This window comes from Chrysemys picta, chromosome 2 (assembly GCF_011386835.1).
Source record: "Chrysemys picta bellii isolate R12L10 chromosome 2, ASM1138683v2, whole genome shotgun sequence".
Lineage (NCBI taxonomy): Eukaryota > Metazoa > Chordata > Testudines > Emydidae > Chrysemys > Chrysemys picta.
The window spans coordinates 22600833-22622536 of NC_088792.1; the positions used below are offsets into that span (position 1 = coordinate 22600833).

The 21704-nt window shown below is 42.8% G+C and overlaps 1 protein-coding gene across 2 annotated transcripts in view; it reads right to left on the reverse strand.

Moving 5' to 3' along the window:
• PTPRN2 (protein tyrosine phosphatase receptor type N2) overlaps positions 1-21704 on the reverse strand; it is a 942968-nt gene that overhangs the window by 239793 nt on the left and 681471 nt on the right. The gene's annotated exons all lie outside the window — the stretch shown is intronic.

Consider the following 21704-nt stretch of genomic DNA (forward strand, 5'->3'; position numbering starts at 1 on the left):
CAGGGGTTCTCAATCTTTTTCTTTCTGAGTCCCGTTCTCCCCCTCCCAACAACATGCTATAAAAACTCCATGGCCCAGCTGTGCCACAACAATTGTTTTTCTGCATATAAAAGCCAGGACTGGCATTAGGGGATAGCAACCAGAGCCACTGCCTGGGGCCCCACACCACATGAGGCACTGTGAAGTTAAGTTGCTCAGGCTTTGGCTTCAGCCCTGGGCGGTGGGGCTTGGTGCCCCATGCTGCAGTCCCATGCAGCAGGACTTCGGCATTCTGCCCTGGGCCCTAGCGAGTCTAATGCTAGACATGCTTGGCGGACCCTCTGAAACCTGCTCATGTCCCCCCAGAGGGCCCTCGGACCTCTGGCTGAGAACCACTGGGTTAATGCAAGTAGTTATTATTTTTTGTGTGTGATAAGTGGATACCTGAAGTCCACTGGATGAACAATGCCAGCTGGGACCAAAAAACATTTTGGGAATTAGGATGAGGCCATTTTGATTTGTGGCTGAAGTAAGTATTAGAACTCAGAGCTAGTGCAGCGATCACTGCTCCACCAAGCCCCTGTCAATTCTGGGTCTAAGGATGCAGTTTCACAAGAGCTACGATTACAGGAATGCTTAAGAGCCAAAAGAGGCCATGTTGTATAGCAGACCTGGTCCCAGGCCCCATCAAATGTGCACACGTCAATCCTTTCAGGTACATGCTTGCAAAATAATGTGCATCATCTTATAGGGAACTACCTTTTAGATTTTCTCTGTTTCTTTGAGAACAGGCCTGAGTGTTTAAGATCTGAATTATACTATCTCTACAAACAGAAAAACAATAGAAATAATCTTGCACTACAGCATTTCATTCTTGACATGCAATCTCAGTTTAATTAACAATCAACCGTTATGTTTTTGTGGGCCACATTTCCTTCAGTACGCTCCCTTGCTTTTGGAGAAACAACCACCCGAGTGACAAGCACATGAAACAAAATTACCCCCCTTGAATCAGAAGAAGGTGTCCTCTCAAGGTCATACTCAGACAAATGGCATGAGCCGCGTACTAAATCTACAGCAATTTACTGGGGCTCTGGATAAACAAAATACTTCAGTTTCCTCCAAAGCTCTAATGCCACCTCCTCTTCCACCTCCAGTATCAAATTCAGTGCAACGTTTCAAGGGGGAAAAGTACACACAAAGGTTTATGAAATGAAAATCAAAATTCATTTTCACACAGAATCAAGCCCATCACAGACACACACACTAGACAAAGAAACGTGAAGGGACATGGATACCCCACTAATTCCATTGCTAGAAGAAACAGAGGCCTTCAATCAATCTTGAAATTAATTTTGCATTTAAAAAATGTAACAGCCTTTGCACTGAGTACAGTGTCAACTCTTTTATCTTGATTACTTGTTATGTGTCAAACCATTTAGTCTCACCTCCCATTGTGCAGTGATTGAGTTCACGGTAGCAAACATACTGGTCATAAACACAATGAATGTGCTATCTTCGCTCTAAATATTTGTTTCACAGAATCTGAATAAGCACATGCAAATTGTGGTTTTTTTCCCTCAATGACTTTAATTTAGTTCTCTTTAATTGGTTGCCTGTAAATGTGAACCCCCCCCTTTTCTCTGTAGTAAGAAGAGCATGTAGAAGAAATAGAAGGTAATGGTAACGGCTCATCTGCCTGTAAGTACATTCTCAGATGCTTGCCAAAAGTGTCTGTTACCAAAATCCTCTTCCTCGCCCATGTATCATCTCCCTTTTGTCTAAATTGATTCATAGAGCTAGATAATGCCCAGCTCTGTGCAGGTGGGCAAGGGAGAAGGCACAAGGAGCCTTTCTCCGCCTCCGCCCTTTTTCACACCCTGGGCAAAAGCCAGGTACAGTCCTTATCCTCTCAATTTGCAAGTCAACCACCAATAGTAGCACATTTACTCCTGAAAGGGTATAGAGTAAAAACAGAGCCATAGCTCCATGTCTTCTTCACACTGACCAGCAGAGCTGGACCAGCATAGGAGGATGCACGCATTGCACACTGTTTAAGGAGGTAGGAAAGGCCACTAGTGCTTATGCTACTAGAGGCACTGAGACAAGGGCCATGTCTACACTACAAACTTCTACCAGCATAGCTGTGTCAGTCAGGGGAGTGCAGAGGTGTGCTCCCTGAGTCACACAACTGTGCTGGCAAAACCCCCAGTATAGACACAGTTATACTGGCAAAACTACACACTGGCTGGTATAAACTGCATCCACACTAGGAGTGATTTGCTGGTACAGTACACTGATATAGCACCTAGTGTAGACACAGCTTACAAAAGACTAAGGGCTGGATTAACAGAGAAATTTAGGTGTGGTGATGCAGAACATCACCACGCCTCACTTTTAGGCACCTAGCACATCACTGAAATTCACACAGCTTGAGTGTGGTGTCTAGGCTCCCTATCCAATGAATGGAAGGAGACTGGTGTCTAGCATGGGATTCACAAAAGCTAATGTGCTAGGTGGCTCCTTGCCAAAGTTAGCCAAAGAGAGCTGCCAGGTTAAGGGGTGTGCGCTAAGCCCCACCACACTCTCAGGACTCCCCTGGCTGTTTTTTGTAAGCTTGTTTATAGACGCCCAATTTGGTCTGCGAGCTCTGAGCACGTTTACCAGATCGGGGCCCACAGGCTAGTCAGAATACCACCTATCTTTCCCCAGTTTGTGAATCGCTCTGGGGCGTAAGCGTCCAGACACCTGGCATGGGGCAGCAGCATGCATGCTCAGAGTCACAGGTACCTAGGGAGCTTTTACTGCAAAAAGTTTAGGTACCTAAGTTTAGGCTCAGGGGCAGCTGAGCGGGGGCTTTGTGATTCCCAGTGGAGCCTGATTCTGAGTTTTAGGTGCTTGACGTGGCCGTTAGGTGCCTAAGTCATTTTGTGAACTAGCCCTTAGCGCTTCTGACATCTGTTGCAGGCTTGTACCCCTCCCCACTCCAATGCAGGCAGTGGCAGGAAGGCGAAATGGAGCCCATATTCGTTAGTAGTACTGTAGGTTACATAGCACACATATATAGAAAAAAGGTTAGGACTGAAAGAGGCCAGAGGAACTGACGAGGTCCATCTGCTTTGTGCAGTTAGGTGCTTTGAGAATAGCCAACCATCCTAGTCCCTGCTGATGTCTGGCATAAGTCCACAAAAGGATATCCATTGGGTCCTATGAGTTAATCACTGTCTTGGGGTTTCTGTCTGTTTTACTTTCTTAAGGTATTTCCACTTAAGACACAAAAAACGGAACTGTCTGTAGCTGACTGAGCACATAGTAGATGATTTGCTTTGCAGAAAGCGTTTTGTGAAAATGAGTAAGATTTCTCCCTTTAATATGTTCCCCCCAAAAGAGATGGGAGTCTCCCTTACTGTTAGAGAAACTTTGTGCTGCAGGATACTATATGCTGTTTATCAAACTGCTGTTTGATAAGAGACATGCTGCTACTTCTATTAAATTAGGTGCTTATTTTGATTTCTTCTCTCCTCCCTCTCAAGACACTTTCACACAGAAACTGAAAATAGCACTTTAGTCCTGCAATCCCCATGTGAATATTTGAATAAAATAATGAAACTAAGTGAAAAATCCACCACATAGAATTTACAAGCAGTTACAAAAGAACAATGGACTACTTCTGTTGTGGTTCAGAATAAGAGATGGTGGGATAACTTGGGAAGGCAGAGGGCATACAACCTGTTTTGCAGGGTCTACTTTTAAATAAGTGTGCTGCAGATTATTGCTACTTTATTAACTTGCCTAAACATTTATGCAACAATTCAAATGATATTATATCAATCAGTGGAGTGGGAAACGCAAATTGGTGCCTGGACTTGGGATTCAGCTCCCAGATTTATGATCCTCCAGGGCTGGAGCAATTATTGTTGTTCAAGGGTCAGACTGGAAAAATAACAAGTGATAGTGCTCTCTTATCTCTACCCAAAATCCAAGCTCCAACCGCACATGATGCCAAAGTGAGGTGCATCTCAGAGTAGAGTTTGCAGATTTGCAGATCCTCATAACATGAACATCATTGACTTTACATGATCATCCTTAGGCTTCACAGTTAACTCTCTGATGAGATGAACAGGACCAGTTCAGAGTTTACAGAAAGAGATTCTTTAAGGTGTCTCAAACATCACTTCACAAGTTGGCATCCAGTTCACATTTGGAAGGTTTTCTTTAGTTTTGCAGCACGCAGATTTGTGATATAATCATTTATCGTTACGTAATTTTTATGAAAGAAAGCCTTAGCTTCTGAAGCACAGGGTGAGAGCTACCAGACAATAGTACTGGCTATCTGATTCACAGTGAGCCATCCAATCTGACCCATGAATTTGCAATTGAAGAGTGAAAAGTGGGGAAAAATTATCAAGGGAAGAACTAGTTCAGAGAAAAGACAAGTTGATACCAAATCAAACAATTGTTAATACAGTAACTCCTCGCTTAATGTTGTAGTTATGTTCTTGAAAAAGGTGACTTTAAGCGAAACGATGTTAAGCGAATCCAATTTCCCCATAAGAATTAATGTAAATAGGCGGGGTTAGGTTCCAGGGACATTTTTTGGACAGACAAAAGGCATTATATACATATACAGTATAAGTTTTAAACAAACAATTTAATACTGTACTCAGCAATGATGATTGTGAAGCTTGGTTGAGGTGGTGGAGTCAGAGGGTGAAAGAGGGTGGATTATCCAGCTGCTCCTCTTGCTGTTCTTTCCAAAGTGCTGGGGGGTGCTCAACCCCTAGCTCTGCCCTAGGCCAGCTCCCACTCCACCCCTTCCCCGAAGGTCCCACCCCCGCCCCGCCTCTTCCCGCCCCCCTCCACCCCCACCCCCAGAGCGCACCGCATCCTCGCTTCTCCCCCGTCCCTCCCAGCCTCCTGAATGCAACGAAACACCTAATTGCTGCGGGCAGGAGGCATGGGGAGTTGCTGATCCGCAGGGCCACAAGTGGGCGGGAGGTGCTGGAGAGAGGGTGGAGGGGAGTGGATAGGGGGCTGCTGGCCCACCCTGGTTCCAAGCCCCCACAGCCAAACAACGTTATAAGCAAACATTGTGCAACATTAAATGAATATGTTCGCTAATAAATCAGCAATATAACAATGAAACAATGTTAATTGGGACGACGTTAAGTGAGGAGTTACTGTATTTAATTGTTAATATTTATAATTAATAATTTATAAAAATATTTTTCTGTGTTTCTCAGTTCGAGGAGTAAATATACTAAAACTGCAAAAGCAAGTCTGTTGCGGGATATCAGAAACTCACACAACACTTTAAAAATATATAATGTAGGCCTGCATTCCTACCTGCATTGCATCAGAAATAAGGACCTGATCCAGAGCCCATTGACCTCAATGAAAAGAATCATTGGCCCTTGGATCAGGCCTGAATTCCACTGAAGATACAGTGGTGTCAAACTGGTGTCAGGGAAAGAGAACAAAAAAGCCCTTTGCAATTTCATTTACAATGGAGAGCACAACAATGTGCTATTGTCCACCCGATTATGGCATATTTAAAAACATAATGGCCTAAATTTATAGTTGGCACAAATTCAGGGATGAATTGGGTCCATTTCTTCTAAAATGCTCACTATTTACAACTTACTGACTGATTAAACATAAATCAGTTCTCTGAATCAATCTTTAAGCTATTATTTTTAAAGGGGAAAATGGATAAAGCTTGCTCAGGACAAGCTTTCAGTGTTTATTTTCCCCATTTTCCACCTGACTTATAATATCTGTGATTAGGGACAAAAGAATCCTGCATTTTTACAGTATCTTTCTCCTTTTCCTCACTTGGCTCTGGGACCTCCATATCTATACAATGTTTGCTTTATAAGAAGTCTTTGGTTGATGACAATGGTTCCAGCAGCATTAAAAATGTGCCTGGAATGTACATTCTGGATTGGGCAGCTAAGATAGTCCATAGAAAGTGCGTTCAGCTTTAGCCCGCTCTTGACCGGACTGTGACGAAAGGGCTCATTATATGGCACAAGATAACTCTAATGGTGAGAAAAACCTTAAAAGATTCAGTCTCTTACAAACATGTTTTTTACATCATTATAGCGACAAAAAGACTTTCAAACTTCTTTTCAAAGTCCCTAATCACAATGAACTATATAAATCAGGGTAAAAAAAAAAAGGATATTTTGCAGGATTGAGTCATTGATGTTTCAGAATGTTATCGACATGAGAAACTTATACAGTAATTGTCAACTATCAGTACCATCAGCATGGATGGCGCCTAGATACTAACGTGATAGGCAACTTAGAAACACTTCAGCAAGGTAGATGGAAAGCACTTCCACCCGTTTGGTATAACGGTTGAGCAAGAGGTGCATCTCTTAATGTCCTTGCAAGATTCAAACCCTGGAACAGCCACAGTGAAAGAAGTGGGATACTCTCAGGACAAGGGGAAAGGGAAGGAAAATTTAAGATCAGTTAACCACCTATATTAATTCACTAATATAATTAGTTATAAGACTAGAGAACAGTCTAGCTACTATGGATATGGTGAGGACCAGTTTCATTCGCTCTCTGCAGAGGTGGTTGGAGGGTGAACATAAGAATGGCCATACTGGGTCAGATCAATAGTCCACCTAGCCCAGTATCCTGTCTTCCACCAGTGGCCAGTGTCAGACACTTCAGAGGAAATGAACAGAGGGTAATTTATCAAGTGATCCATCCCCTGTCATCCAGTCTCACCTTCTGACAGTCAGAGGTTTAGGGACACCCAGACCATGGGGTTGCATCCATCACCATCTTGGCTAATAGCCATTGATGGACCTGTCCTCCACGAACTTGTCTAATTCTTTTTGGAACCCAGTTATACTTTTGGCCTTCACAACATCCGCTGGCAATGAGTTCCACAGATTAACAATGTGTTGTGTGAAGAAGTACTTCCTTTTGTTTGTTTTAAACCTGCTGCCTATTAATTACATTGGGTGACCCCTGGTTCTTGTGTTATGTGAAGGGCTAAATAACACTTATTCACTTTTTCCACACCAGTCATGATTTTATAGACCCATATCATAACACCCCATAGTCATCTCTTTTCTAAGATAAACAGTCCAAGACTTTTTAATCTCTCCTCATATGGAAGCTGTTCCATACCACTAATCATTTTTGTTGCCCTACTTTGTACTTCTTCCAATTCGAATATATCTTTTTTGAGATGGGGTGACCATAAGTGTACGCAGTATTCAAGATGTGGGTGTACCATTTATTTATACAGAGGCAATATGATATTTTATATATTATCTATTCCTTTCCTAATGGTTCCTAACAGTGTTAGGTTTTTTTACTGCCACTGCACATTGAGCATATGTTTTCAGAGAACTATCCACAATGACACCAAGATGTCTTTCTTGAGTGATAACAGCTAATTTAGATCCCATCATTTTGCCTGTGTAGTTGGGATTATGTTTTCCAATGTGCATTACTTTGCATTTATCCACACTGAATTCACCTGTCATTTTCTAGCCCAGTCACCCCATTTTGTGAGATCCCTTTGTAACTCTTTGCAGTCAGCTTTAGACTTAGCTATCTTTAATAATTTTGTATCGTCTGCAAACTTTGCCACCTCACTGTTTCTCCTTTTCCCAGATCATTTAAGAATGTATTGCACAATACTGACCCAAGGACAGATCCTTGGTGGACACTACTATTTACCCCTCTCCACTGTGAAAACTGATCATTTAGTCCTATCTTTTGTTTCCTATCTTTTAACCAATTACTGATCCATAAGAAGACCCTCCCTCTTATCCCAAGACTGCTTACTTTGCTTAAGAGCCTTAGTGGGGGACCTCATCCAAAGCTTTTTTAAAAATTGGCATTACATTAGCTATCTGCCAGTTATTTGGTACAGAAGCTGATTTAAGTGATAGGTTACATATCATAGTTAGTAGTTCTGCAATTTCATATTGGAGTTCCTTCAGAACTCTTGGGTGAGTACCATCTGGTCCTGGTGTCTTATTACTGTTTAATTTATCGATCTGTTCCAAAACCTCCTCTACTGACACTTCAATCAGGGACAGTTCCCCAGATCTGTCACCTAAATGAAATGGCTCAGGGATGGGAATCTCCGTCATGTCCTCAGCAGTGAAGACCAATGCAAAGAATTCATCTAGCTTCTCTGCACCAGCCTTGTTTTCCCTGAGTGTTCCTTTAGTACCTTGATTGTCCAGCTGCCCCACTGATTGTTTGCCAGACTTCCGGCTTCTGATGAACATCAACAAAATGTTGCTGTTAGTTTTGTATCTTTTGCTAGTTGTATTTCAAATTCTTTTTTGGCCTGCTAATTATACTTTTACAGTTGACTTGCCGGAGTTTATGCTCCTTTCTATTTTCCTCAGTATGATTTGGCTTCCAATTTTTAAAGGATATCTATGTTTTTTTTTATTTGGTGTATACCTATACTATGAGACTCTATTATGATATTTTTAAAATGTTTCCATGCAGCTTGCAGGCATTTCACTCTTGTGACTGTTCCTTTTAATTTCTGTTTAACTAACTTCCTCATTTATGTGTCATTCTCCTTTTTTAAGTTAAATGATATCGTGTTGGGTTTCTTTGGTATTTTCCCCTCTACAAGGATGTTAAATTTAATTACATCATGGTCTCTAGTATTAGCGGTTCAGCTACATTAACTTCTTGGGCCTGTGTGCCACTTAGGTCTAAATCAAGAACTGCCTCTCCCCTTTTGGGTTCCAGGACTTGCTGCTCCAAGAAGCAGTCATTAATGGTGTCTAGAAATTTTATCTCTGCATCCTGTCCTGAGGTAAAATGTTTCCAGTCAATATGGGTATAGTTGAAATCTCCCATTATTACTGGATTGTCTGTTTTTGTAGCCTCTCTAATCTCCCTGAGCATTTCACAATCACCATCACCATTGTGGTCAGGTGGTCAGTAGTATAGTCCTACTGCTATAGTCTTACTATTCAAGCATGACATTTCTATCTGTGGAGATTCTATGGTACTGTTTGATTCAGTTAAGTTTTTTACTATATTTGATTCTATGCTTTCTTTCACGTATAGTGCCACTCACCCACCAGCACAACCTACTTTGTCCTTCTTATATATTTTGTACTCTGGTATTACTGTAGCCCACTGATTATCATCATTCCACCACGTTTCTGTGATTCCCATTATATCAATATCCTCCAGGCACTCAATTTCACCCATCTTAGAATTTAGACTTCTTGTATTTGTATACAAGCACTTATAAAATTTGTCAATATTTAGTTGTCTGTCTTCATGTGATGTCATTGAATGGGACTCTTTTTCATTTGACTGTTTCTCCCCAGCTACTTCCTGTACTTTATCAACTTCTAATTTTTTACTAGGATATAGAGAATCCCCATTAACAGATCCTCCCCTAAGGGATGTCTCTGTCTGAATCATATACTCCTCCACACCTGTAGGCTTTCCCCCAGCCCTTAGTTAAAAACTCCTCTATGATCTTTTTAATTTTACAAGCCAGCAATCTGTTTCTGTTTTGGATTAGGTGGAGCCCAGCCTTCCTGTATAGGCTCCTCCTTTCCCAAAAAGTTCCCCAGTTCTTAATAAATCTAAATCCCTCCTCCAAACACCACCCTCTCATCCACTCATAGAATCATAGAATATCAGGGTTGGAAGAGACCTCAGGAGGTCATCTAGTCCAACCCCCTGCTCAAAGCAGGACCAATCCCCAACTAAATCATCCCAGCCAGGGCTTTGTCAAGCCAGGCCTTAAAAACCTCTAAGGAAGGAGATTCCACCACCTCCTTAGGTAACCCATTCCAGTGCTTCACCACCCTCCTAGTGAAAAAGTTTTTCCTAATATACAACCTAAACCTCTCCCACTGCAACTTGAGACCATTACTCCTTGTTCTGTCATCTGCTACCACTGAGAACAGTTTAGATCCATCCTCTTTGGAATCCCCTTTCAGGTAGTTGAAAGCAGCTATCAAATCCCCCCTCATTCTTCTCTTCTGCAGACTAAACAATCCCAGTTCCCTCAGCCTCTCCTCATATTTCACGTGCTCCAGCCCCCTAATAATTTTTGTTGCCCTCCACTGGACTCTTTCCAATTTTTCCATATCCTTCTTGTAGTGTGGGGCCCAAAACTGGACACAGTACTCCAGATGAGGCCTCACCAATGTCGAATAGAGGGGAATGATCACGTCCCTTGATCTACTGGCAATACCCCTACTTATACAGCCCAAAATGCCGTTAGCCTTCTTGGCAACAAGGGCACACTGTTGACTCATATCCAGCTTCTCGTCCACTGTAACCCCTAGGTCCTTTTCTGCTGCCTAGCCACTCAGTCCCTAGTCGGTAGCAGTGCATGGGATTCTTCCGTCCTAAGTGCAGGACTCTGCACTTGTCCTTGCTGAACCTCATCAGATTTCTTTTGGCCCAATCCTCTAATTTGTCTAAGTCCCTCTGTATCCTATCCCTACCCTCCAGCGTATCTACCACTCCTCCCAGTTTAGTGTCATCTGCAAAATTCGTCGAGACCCTGCAGATCTACCTGTCCAACTGGCCTGCTCATGGAACTGGAAGTATTTCAGATATTTCTACTGAGGTCCCACGCTTTAATCTCTTACCTGGAAGCCTAAATTTGGCCTCCAGAACCTCTCCCCTACCTTTCCCTATGTCACTGGAACCTACATGTATCTCGACCACTGGCTTCTCCCCAGCACTGCATATAAGTCTGTTAAGATGTCTCAAGAGGTTTGAAACCTTTGCACCGGGAAGGCAATTTACGATGCAGTTCTCCTGGTCATTACAAATCCAACTCTCTGTATTTCTAATAATCAAATTCCCATGCCCTTAACTGTCTCTTATTAATAATAGGGGTTCCCTCCTCAATGCGAGGGGATACCATGACATCATCTGGAAGGAGGGTCACAACTATGGGATTGTTTCCCTCCACACCAGCTTCATGTTCTCCTTCCGCAAGACTTTCATCCTCCTCAACAGTACAGAGGCTGTCAGACTGGTGGTAGGACTGCTTTACTGTGTCCCAGAGAGTCTCGGCTATGGACCTCTCTGTCTGCCTTACCTCCTCCAGTTAAGCCACTCTGGTCTCAAGAGCCCATACTCTGTCTCTGAGGGCCATGAATTGCTTTCACCAAATGGACACATAGGCAACTTGCCCACAAGGCAGGCAATAATGCATACTGCATTCAGTGTAATAAACTGGATAGCCCTTCCCCCTCTTCCCCCCCCCCCCGCTGCAGGGCTACTTCCTGCATTATTTTTACTCTTTCAGGATATTTTGTGTATGTTTGTTCTTTGCCTGTGTGACATTATTGATATAATCTGGGACCATATAGAACATAGTTGCAACCAAAGTTCTGTAGTGGCACCAAATCTTGTATAAAGGGGGTCAAATGAGGTGTCTAAGACAAGGTTATGGTTTACTGGTTATAATTATGCTGTCTATATGTGTATATCAATTTTGTAGTTGAAGTTATAAATATTGGCTCTAAACTGTCTGTATTTCAAACTTATGCTATGCTTCTGGGAGACATCCCAGACAAGTTGGTGTTAGCTCTGCCTAGCCTGCTTGATGGCCCATTGAGGACCATCAGCTATACAATTGACCCATTGAGAGAAGGCAGATACGCCTTGCAACTCAGCAAAGTATGCAGGGACTGGCCCATGTGACTCCAGACTCCATTTTGTTGTAATTTTCCACAGTAAGGACAAAGAGGTGTTCTTACACCTGGAAAGGACTATAAAAGGCTAATTCCTCTCTTCCATCTTGTCTTCAATCCTGCTTCTTATCTCTGGAGGGACTTTGCTACGAATGGAAGCTCTACACAAAGGACTACCCATCCCAGCTGTGGATATACTCCAGAAACGTGATTTTAAACCTGCAGTTTATTTCATCACTGCTACAAGCCTGAACCAAGAACTTTGCCATTACTGTATGTAATTGATTCCATTTAACTAATTCTAGCTCTTACCTATATCTTTTTCCTTTTATGAATAAACCTTTAGATTTTAGATTCTGAAGGATTGGCAACAGCGTGATTTGTGGATAAGATCTGATTTGTACATTGACCTGGGTCTGGGGCTTGGTCCTTTGGGATCAAGAGAACCTTTTTTCTTTTACTGTAGTATTGGTTTTCATAACCATTTGTCCCCATAACGAGAGGCACTGGTGGTAATACCGGGAAACTGGAGTGTCTAAGGGAATTGCTTGTGTGACTTGTGGTTAGCCAATGGGGTGAGACCAAAGTCCTCTTTGTCTGGCTGGTTTGGTTTGCCTTAGAGGTGGAAAAACCCCAGCCTTGGGCTGTAACTGCCCTGTTTTAAGCAATTGGTCCTAAATTGGCACTCTCAGTTGGGTCCCGCCAGAACCGCATCATTACAGCCTGTTTGTTTGGGGGAAAGGAGGCTGTTACTGGCCTAAGTTTATAGAATATTTGTTAGGTGTATCTGGCTCTTATACCCTCTCTCTAAACTCCTTCGCAAAACTCTAATTTGCTACTCATGTTCACTAGCTTCTCTGGCTGCTTACGAGCTGGCTTTCTAAACTCCCATTCTCCTTGAGTTATCCCTGCCCCCTCGTCAAGGGATCCTAAAGGACTTAGGGATAATAGGATGACAGGCTAGAGCCTTACCTAGCAGGTCACTAGACTCAACACACAGCCCCCCCAAACAGACCATACTATAAACTTCAATCAAGCAGGCACATGGCAAGCAAGCAAGCACTAAACAAACAAACTAACTAACAGGCCCAATTTCTTATATGAAGCTAGGTGCTGGCATCATCCTCAGGCAAGAACGCTCATGCAACAAAGGACACAGCTTTCAAAACAATTCTGCAGTTCAACTCCAGGGGTGTCAAATTCCACAAGTGGGAACATACAGAAGCCATTCAAGGAGAAGAGCACTTCCATCACAAATACTGAAAGTACTGCTGGAAATCACCAATGAGGACACATGGACATGGACATGTAGGTAGACACATGGACATGGACATGTAGGTAGTCTGGTTCTTAACAGACCACCAGCACCTCATCATAATAATCATCTTCACACTCTGCCCATACAATGCTTTCACAAACTCTTAATTGAACTCAGAACTATACCAATTATGAAAACCATGTAGTTTAAAGGGAAAAGTTTAACTTACACTGCCTAGTTACTAATGCCTCCTTCAACAACACCCTTGTAAGCTATCAACACCCAGTGACAAAATCCAAGAGGTAGCATAATAGGCATATGAGCTTCAGATTCCAGCTTGATTTAAGATGTAGACCACATAAAGTACACTGCAGTAGCATGATCTAGAGGTGACAAAGGCATGGTTTATGGTAGCAAGGTCTGGAGCTGAAAAAATGGTCACAGTCTCCTGGCCAGAAGGAGGAAGAAATAGCCTTCCTAGAAGCTGTGGCTACATGGCCACCTCACAGCTGCTGGGGAACCAACATTATCCTGAAACTGCAAACTCTAGTAACCCAATGGCAGGCAAACACCCTCAATAAAAAGGGTAGATATAATCCTCACTGTATCTCCACTTGCTTTTTACAGCGCACAGCATCGCCTCAGTTTTATTCACATTGACCTTCACCTAACTGGCTCTAATATATATCCTGTGTTACGCAGGAGGTCAGACTAGGTGATCATAATGGTGTCTATGGATTTAAAGCCATCTATGAACCAAGACCCACTCTCAACCAGACATTGGGTAAGGATCTATCAACAGTGGGTGCATCAGATGAAGCAGAGAAAGAGATCTGGATGTAATGGCCAGGGTGGAAGTGGTTAATAAACTTCCATGGTCAGGAGGAAAATTTTCTGTAACACCCCGAAAGGGAGAGTCTGAGCTGTCAGTCATGGAGGAGGCTGGGCCTCATTAGGGAAGGAGGCCTTTAAAAAGGAGTATTGGAGTTGTGTCAGTAGCCCGTGGTTCTATTGGAGGAAAGAACTTTGCCCAGAACCTGGGCTGAGGAGACTTCAGCCTACAGAATCTATGGCTAAAATGCCTGGCCAATATTTTCAAACTTAGGTGCCTACATTTAATCATCTACATAAATGGCCTGAATTTCAGCGGTACTGAGCAAAACGATTGGCCTATGTATTTAGCCTATTTCAGACTCACAGGACTATTGATTTAGTTCCTGTGCGTAGAAAGGGACATTCACTGTGAGTTAACCACACCAGAGGGTCTAAAATAAAACTTGTTTCATTCCTACCACTGCATTATGCTTTGTTTCCTGAATCCTGAAGTCGGCTAGACATCAGAGACCTGCCACAGTATCCAAACCAATAATGAAAACTGAAAATTAACAGAAAAAGTAGAACAGATAAAAGGGAAGTCACATTTAAATGAACTGCTCACAGAAAGTGTATTTTGCCTCATCAAGACCTTCCCTGACAAGCTACATCTCTGCTCTTTATATACATAGAAAATTAGCATATCATTTGATAATGACCTATCAGAACCTATGCTTTGATTACAAGCAGCTGCTTTTGATTACAATCAATGAATCACTAATTTGTGCTCAGCCACAAAACAGTTGGACTCCATCTATTATTCATTCCTGAAGTGGAGATCTTATTTAGAACTGGATTCTGAATTTCACTAAAGCTTTCACCCACTTGGTTATTAATAATTTTGTTTTGAAGTTGTGTCTCTAAGGTTTCATGATGGCCCCTTTTGTTTATGCTTAAACTCTGAAATAATATGTGCAGCTGCTGCCCAGCTCAGTGCATCTTTCTCCCTGACCGTATGTCTAGGATGGGCTGATTTAGTCTAACATCCACATCATAGTCCTTTGATTTTCAAAAGCCCCAGCCTGTCTGTCCTGTATAAATTGAGCCATATTCACAAAGGATTGAGATACATTTTGGTCTGTGATTCAGTAACACGGGATCTTTGGGATCTCTTACTGAGTTTTTAAAATATATATATATTACATATGTGTGTGTGTATTAGAAGATAAAAAGATACACATATGTCATATTCCTTCTGTATTCAAGGTATTTAGCCTCTAACACATGGGATGTAATGTCGACCTGTACAATGTAACAGAGCATCCTTGGAAATCAGATCTTGTATCTCAAAGGGTTTATATCTGCAGTGTGTGTGCATGTAGGTACACACACAAAATTCAGCGAGGTACACACCCTTTGAGATCTGATTTCCAGGGAGGTTCTTTTATGTTGGTTCTAGTTCAATATAAGAAATTATATAGCATTTCTTCCAGTATCAATAACTCTGTTCACAAGAGAGTGAACAGCCCCTCCTGCAGACCGAATATGTCTTGTGCAAGCTGGTTCTAATGCAAGATTATCTGGCTCACAAATGTATATAGCTCCCTCAGACAGAATACAAATGACACCTGAGCTGATAAATGGATGATGATTAGACTTTAAATGTATCTAATGATCAATGTGTGCTGATTTTCTATAAAATAAATAAATAAATAAATAGTATTAATAATAAATGTTTTCAATCAGGTGAGCAAGTACATTTACAATCCAAAAATGCCCTGCTACTCAATTTGGGTGGTAGGGCTGATAGATGGATGGCTATAAGGTGGGCAAATTACGGCCTGAGGGCCAGATCGTTCTGCCCGGCCCCCAAGCTCCTGGCCCGGGAGGCTAGCCCCCGGCCCTTCCCCTGCTGTCCCCCTCCCCCGCAGCCTCAGCTCGCTCGCTCCGCCGCAATGCTCTGGGCGGCAGGGCTGTAAGGTCCTGGGGCAGCGCAGCTGCAGAGCCCGGCCTGACCCAGTGCTTTGTGCTGCACAGTAGCATAGCTAGCGGGGTTCAGGGGAAGCGGCTGCTTCCCCTGACCCCACATTCCCCAAAAGTGGCGCTCCGGCAGGCCGGCGGAACGGGGCCGCAGGGTGGCCGGCTCCTGGCGCTCCGGCCGGCCGGCGGAACGGGGCCACAGGGTGGCTGGCTCCCGGCGCTCCTGCCGGCGGAACGGGGCCGCAGGCTGGCTGACTCCCAGTGCTCCGGCCAGCCAGCTGGCCGGCGGAACGGGGCCGTGGGGTTGGATAGAGGGCAAGGGAGTTCGGGGTGGTGGTCGGAGGCGTGGGCATGGATAGGGGTTGGGGCGGTCAGAGGGTGGGGAACAGGAGGGTTGACTGGGGGCAGGGGTCCTGGGGGGGCAGGATGGGGCGGCAAGGGGCAGTCAGGGGCAGGGGTTCCGGGGGCAGTCAGGGGACAGGGAGAAGGGGTGGTTGGATGGGGCAGGGGTCCTGGGGCTAGTCAGGGTACAGGGAGCGGGGGTGTGTGGATGGGGCAGGGGTCCCAGAGGGGCCATCAGGGAACAGGAGGGGTTGGATGGGGCAGGAGTCCGGGGGGGGGGCAGATAGGAGGTGGGGGCCAGGTCACGACCCCCTCCCCTAACCGGCCCTCCATACAATTTACGAAACCCAATGCGGCCCTCAGGCCAAAAAGTTTGCCCGCCCCTGATTTAGATGGTCTTCTCTATACAACTGCTAAATGCATTCAGTCTATATGGAAACATTTTCAAAACATCACGTGCATCTCTGAGCCTGAACTTGGGACTTAGGCTAATATTAAATTGGACAGTGATACTCAGCCTCTGGGTTTCAACCTTCAAGCATGTCACCAGCAGTTGTCTAGGGGAATCACAAACACACTTCCAGATCTTGCTAGAAGCACCCTATAGGTCAGTATGCTAATACGCATGGAGCCTTCTATGAAGTGATGCAGAAATTGTGTATCTTGAAATGTATCTGGAAGCCAGTACAAAGTATTCTGGGGTGCATCTCAAAAAGTTGTAGGACCATTGAAAGAAAATGTATCTGCCTGGCCAGACGTGGGAGAGATCCCCAGAAAAAAATGAGACAAATATAAGGCACTCTGCTCCAAAGACCATATTGTTTATTAGATTTATTTTTGAATTGAACCTCTATTTTTTGTAGGTGCAGTTTAGTGCCTGCAATAAAAAGCCACAAGAAATGGGAATAAATTGTGGGTTCAAAATTGTGTGACCAATTTGTTGCTGGTGTGAAACTGTACCCACACAAACAACGATGCAGTTTGAAAATTACACCTAATTTAGCAAGAGCAGGGCTCACAAGCGAGCCCAGTCTAGTATGGTCATTTAGTTAAAGCTTCCCCACTACCTCCCAAAAAAGTAGTTGCAGTCAAATATTGTGTAGTCAGGTCTGCAATGATCTCGTTTATTTGGAAATATTGCATTTCCTTCTAATCCCATAGGATTGGTGGATAATTTTAACATGAAAAGAACAAAAGAGACAAAAAAGCATTAGTCGGATAAATGAGCCAATGAAACTAAGTTTAAAACAGATTTTTAAACAAATTGTGTGCACTGCTCTTTTAAATAGTTAATAGAGGGCTATACTGTGTAACCCTTACTCACAGTGGTGAGCATTTACTCATATGAGTAGTGCCACTGAAGTCAATGGAACTACTCATGACAGTACATACCACCCAGTACTACTCAAGGCCATATTTATTTCCACATTAAGGGCAAGATTTCCAAAAGAGATTTTGAAAATCTGGCCAGAGGTGTCATGATAGGACACTTGGGAGCTGAGCACCTTTGAATGTTTGGCCCCAATTGAGCACTTGAAAATCTGCCCCCGGAGACAAATTCTGCTCTTGGATACATGCAGCTTTCATTGAAATCAGCAGGAGTTATGCACACTTATCCAAGGGAATTCGGATATAATACAATAGTTAAAGCATGTCCCATTTTATAATTTATATTTCAGCAAGATAGTTCATTAGCACAATAGCTGTGTAACTATGGGTCCAGCTACACTTTGAGGGGACTGTCTAATTCCCAGACTGAGGAGACATACTCTGCTAGCTCCAATTGAGCAAGTGAGATAAAAAACTGCGGCACAAGGGCTAGCTGGCCTGAGTATGCACCTAGTGTCTCAGTTGGGATCATACTCAGGGCCACTCATGCCACTGTAGCTCCATGCTATTTTTAGTGTTCTAGCTCAATCAGAGCTAGCATGGGTATGTCTCCTCTTGCTGGGAATTACACCCTTAGCTCAAAGTGTAGATATACCCCAAATGATATCTATCCACACACAGATTTAAAATGTTAGGAACGGATAAATGTTTTATTTCAGGGTCTATTTATTTCTTAGGGAATGCTACCCAACTTACTAGCCTCTTACAAACAAACAAAGAAACAAACGAAGGAGGAGATGAAACTGCCTTATGTTCTTGAAACCCCTCTGGGAAACAGACTGGCTGAACAGAGCAGCCCAGCAATTCTGCTATAATGGACAGTAGCTTCAAACAACACAAAGACTGCCTAAATGTCAGATTTCCATTACTGGCAGCATGAGGCCTTTGCAACCGAGTTGTTTCTATTAAGGTTTCACGTCACAGTTTGCTCTAATTACTGCTAAAATACCATCTATCATGTCAGAAATCTTTCGATTTATAAGCACTTCTAGAGCCCAAAGCACAGATACACTTGCAATGACACCGTGCACTGAAACTATTATTGATAGTAATAGCAAAACTTGGGGCACGTCTTCACTACCCTCCGGATCGGCGGGTAGCAATCGATCTATTGGGGATCAACTTATTGCGTCTAGTGAAGACGCGATAAAATCGATCTCTGATCGCTCTGCCGTCGACTCCGGAAATCAAACCGCGGCAAGAGGCGGAAGCGGAGTCGACGGTGGAGCGGCAGCGGTCGACTCACCGCCGTCCTCACAGCCAGGTAGGTCGACCTAAAATACGCAACTTCAGCTACGCTATTCATGTAGCTGAAGTTGCATATCTTAGGTCGATCCCCTCTCCCCCGTAGTGTAGACCTAGCCTAAGAAAAGGGGGAAAAAGGACCTGAAATAATATCTCATCAAGTGACAATACACAGGTAATGTGCTTAGTGATCAAGCATTAGATATTATGGAATTACAGATTCAAATCCCAGAAGGATCATCTCAGAAATTCATCTCTCTACGATACTGTCTACACAGGAAAGTTTTACGCTTACAGACTAAGGTGCTACAAGTAGTCCTGTTCTTTAGACTAAGGTGTGAATTTAAACAGATATAGTTAAACTAGTGCAAACTGCTGTGTGGGCACTTTTATTTCTGTTTAAGAGTGGCTTTTTAGGTTCAGCATAGATTGACTGGGAACAAGTTTAAGATAAAACAAAATAAGCCACCCTAACACTGAAATAAAAGTGTCCTGAGCTTGGGGCCCCAGTACAACTGTCCCCCCTTTCCCTTCTTCTTGTCAGTCCTTCCCTGACCTGTGTGCAGTGTACAATGCACTGGCTGTTTGCAATGGTGTACATAGCAGTTATTTTATATTTTGTGTATTACATCTTTAAATTTGCTGTTGGAGACTGCGACCATTTTGTATTTTGCAGCCTGTTACAGAGGAGGCAGACATACAGTGTTCTCTCTCATGGAGACTTTACTTTTGTTCTTTCTTGTTTTCCCTGGACCTAAAATGAAGACCTCAGAGATACTGAAGTAATGGGGCCACTGGTTAAAAAGAAAGAGGTAATTGCTACTTATGACATATGAATTTGGATCGTAAGTTGGGCAGTATTTTAATACAATCACTATTGGGGAAAAAACGGGAAACAAAAGAGACATTTCCAGAGCTGAATTATTTCTACTTTCCATAGGCTGGGGATGGGTGCAGGAGAGTGCCACGATACTAGGAGTGCTTGAAAAGCATTGGTAAAAGATATGCAGCCTGATTTTCAGAGGTGCTGAGCATCTGCAGCTCCCATTGATTCCATTTGGAATTTTAGATGTTAAGCACTTCTGAAAATCAGGCCTGTCCAAGAAACCAAGTGGAAAGAGAAAATATATTTTAAGCATCTTTCTGCTACCTGTCATGTTTGTAACCTTCTGCAAGAAACACGTAGGGATCATTTTATTTTGGGGCTAAGGAACCATGAATTGAGACAGGCTGCTGAGCTATGTTTATAAAAAAGGAACTGACTCTTGAAAGAGCTGTAGATACAGTTTTATGCTATTTCCAGATCTGTTGCTTGCCTGCTGAGTGACTCAGGGCAAATCATGCCACTTCTTTGTGCCTCCAATATCCTCATCTGTAAAAGGGGCAAGCAATGCTTACCTCCTTTATAAAGCTCTTTTGAGATATGGATAAAATGGGCTGTATTTATTATCATCATTATCATTAAATGATATCGAAAGTAAAGTCTCCATGAGAGAAAGCTCTCTGCAAAAGGCTGTATCTAGAGCTGTCTGAAAATTGGAATATCTGGTTTACCACCAGCTACTTCTAGAAGACAGCAAGCTACCCGAAAACAGAATCACAACACTATGGGTGAGGACGACGACAGTCTCTTCAGGATCCATCAAACTAGAGCATAGCCTGGATGCTGAAACAAAGTAGCTGTGTCCTCTCTTATCCAAAATTCAATGCTAAATAGGAAGGCTGTTGCAATTATGGTTTTAACCTTCAGTTGGAGCAGAGCAGACATACATTGCTTTAACTCCTGCATGGCTCTAGTAAGAATTTAATTTAAGAAATGTCAGCACTTGTGTTGTTTTTCCTCTAAAAAAAGGTATAAATATTCAACAAAACAGGACCCCTGGATTGGCTGATAATAATAACTTATTAAATGCTTATATTTTTATGTTTGAATTGGTTTCTGAACCATATTCCATATGTTTTAGTTATATTTCATTTGCCTGGGGACAGTGTGAGGCAAATAAAAAGCAAAAGGTAGGATCTTGATTGAAAAACAAGGCAATCAAACAGACTTGGAAATACTTTCTCTGTGATTGGTTCATTCCACATGTGATTTAGCACCAAATGATCAGATTATTACAAAAAGAGAAATAAAAGCATGATCTGGAAATGTATTTTTGCTGACACATTTCACTAGCCTGTTAGTTTTTATTGTGAAGCTTAATTGAAACTAATAACAAGTCAGTATACCTTCATGATGCTTGGAAAATATACAGTGCAATAAATATACACCGTACTGTATCTCCATCTACTGTTAACACTCAGTTATATTGTGCAGTCTCAATATATTAAAGTACAGATGTGCATGTGGCCCTGAGGTAAGTATAAAATTTGAAATAGTTAATAAATAAGTAGCAAACAACTGATTGTGAGGTCATGGGCCAAATTCTAGTACTTTTTTAGTTTTGGCTAGAAAACAGGTGTTTATTAAAGCTGCAAAAGCTCTCTCATCATGAGCTTTGAGCTATACTCCCAGACTTTTCTTCTTTTATTTGTCAGTGTGTGTGTGTGTGTGTGTGTGTGTGTGTCCATTTGTGTGAAAGGAGGCAAACATACTTGTATGCTCACTTTTGAATATGATCTCTGGGGATTTCTCTCAGTCTTGTCTATGGCAAAGATTCTTATGGAATAGGGCCCCACTGAAAATATCACAATTTAAATGTACCAAAAAAAGACTTCTGAGGAGCAATTTGTTTCCCGTGGAAGGCAGCGGATAATACCATCCATCTTATGCTAGGAACATATTTGCTCAGGGGAGCAGCATGCTCTGAATCTACCTGAAAGGGCTGTTGGCCAAAATGTGGACCCTGGAAGCGCATCACCCCATCCCTAAATATTTCTGAATTGGTGGCCCCTGGCCCTTTCTTCATTTTTCACAGCTGACAAACTGTGAGACTCCAAATAGATAAAGATGACAGAAAACAGACAAATCAGTTGCATAGCTACATACCCCACACTTTTCCATACAATGTGTA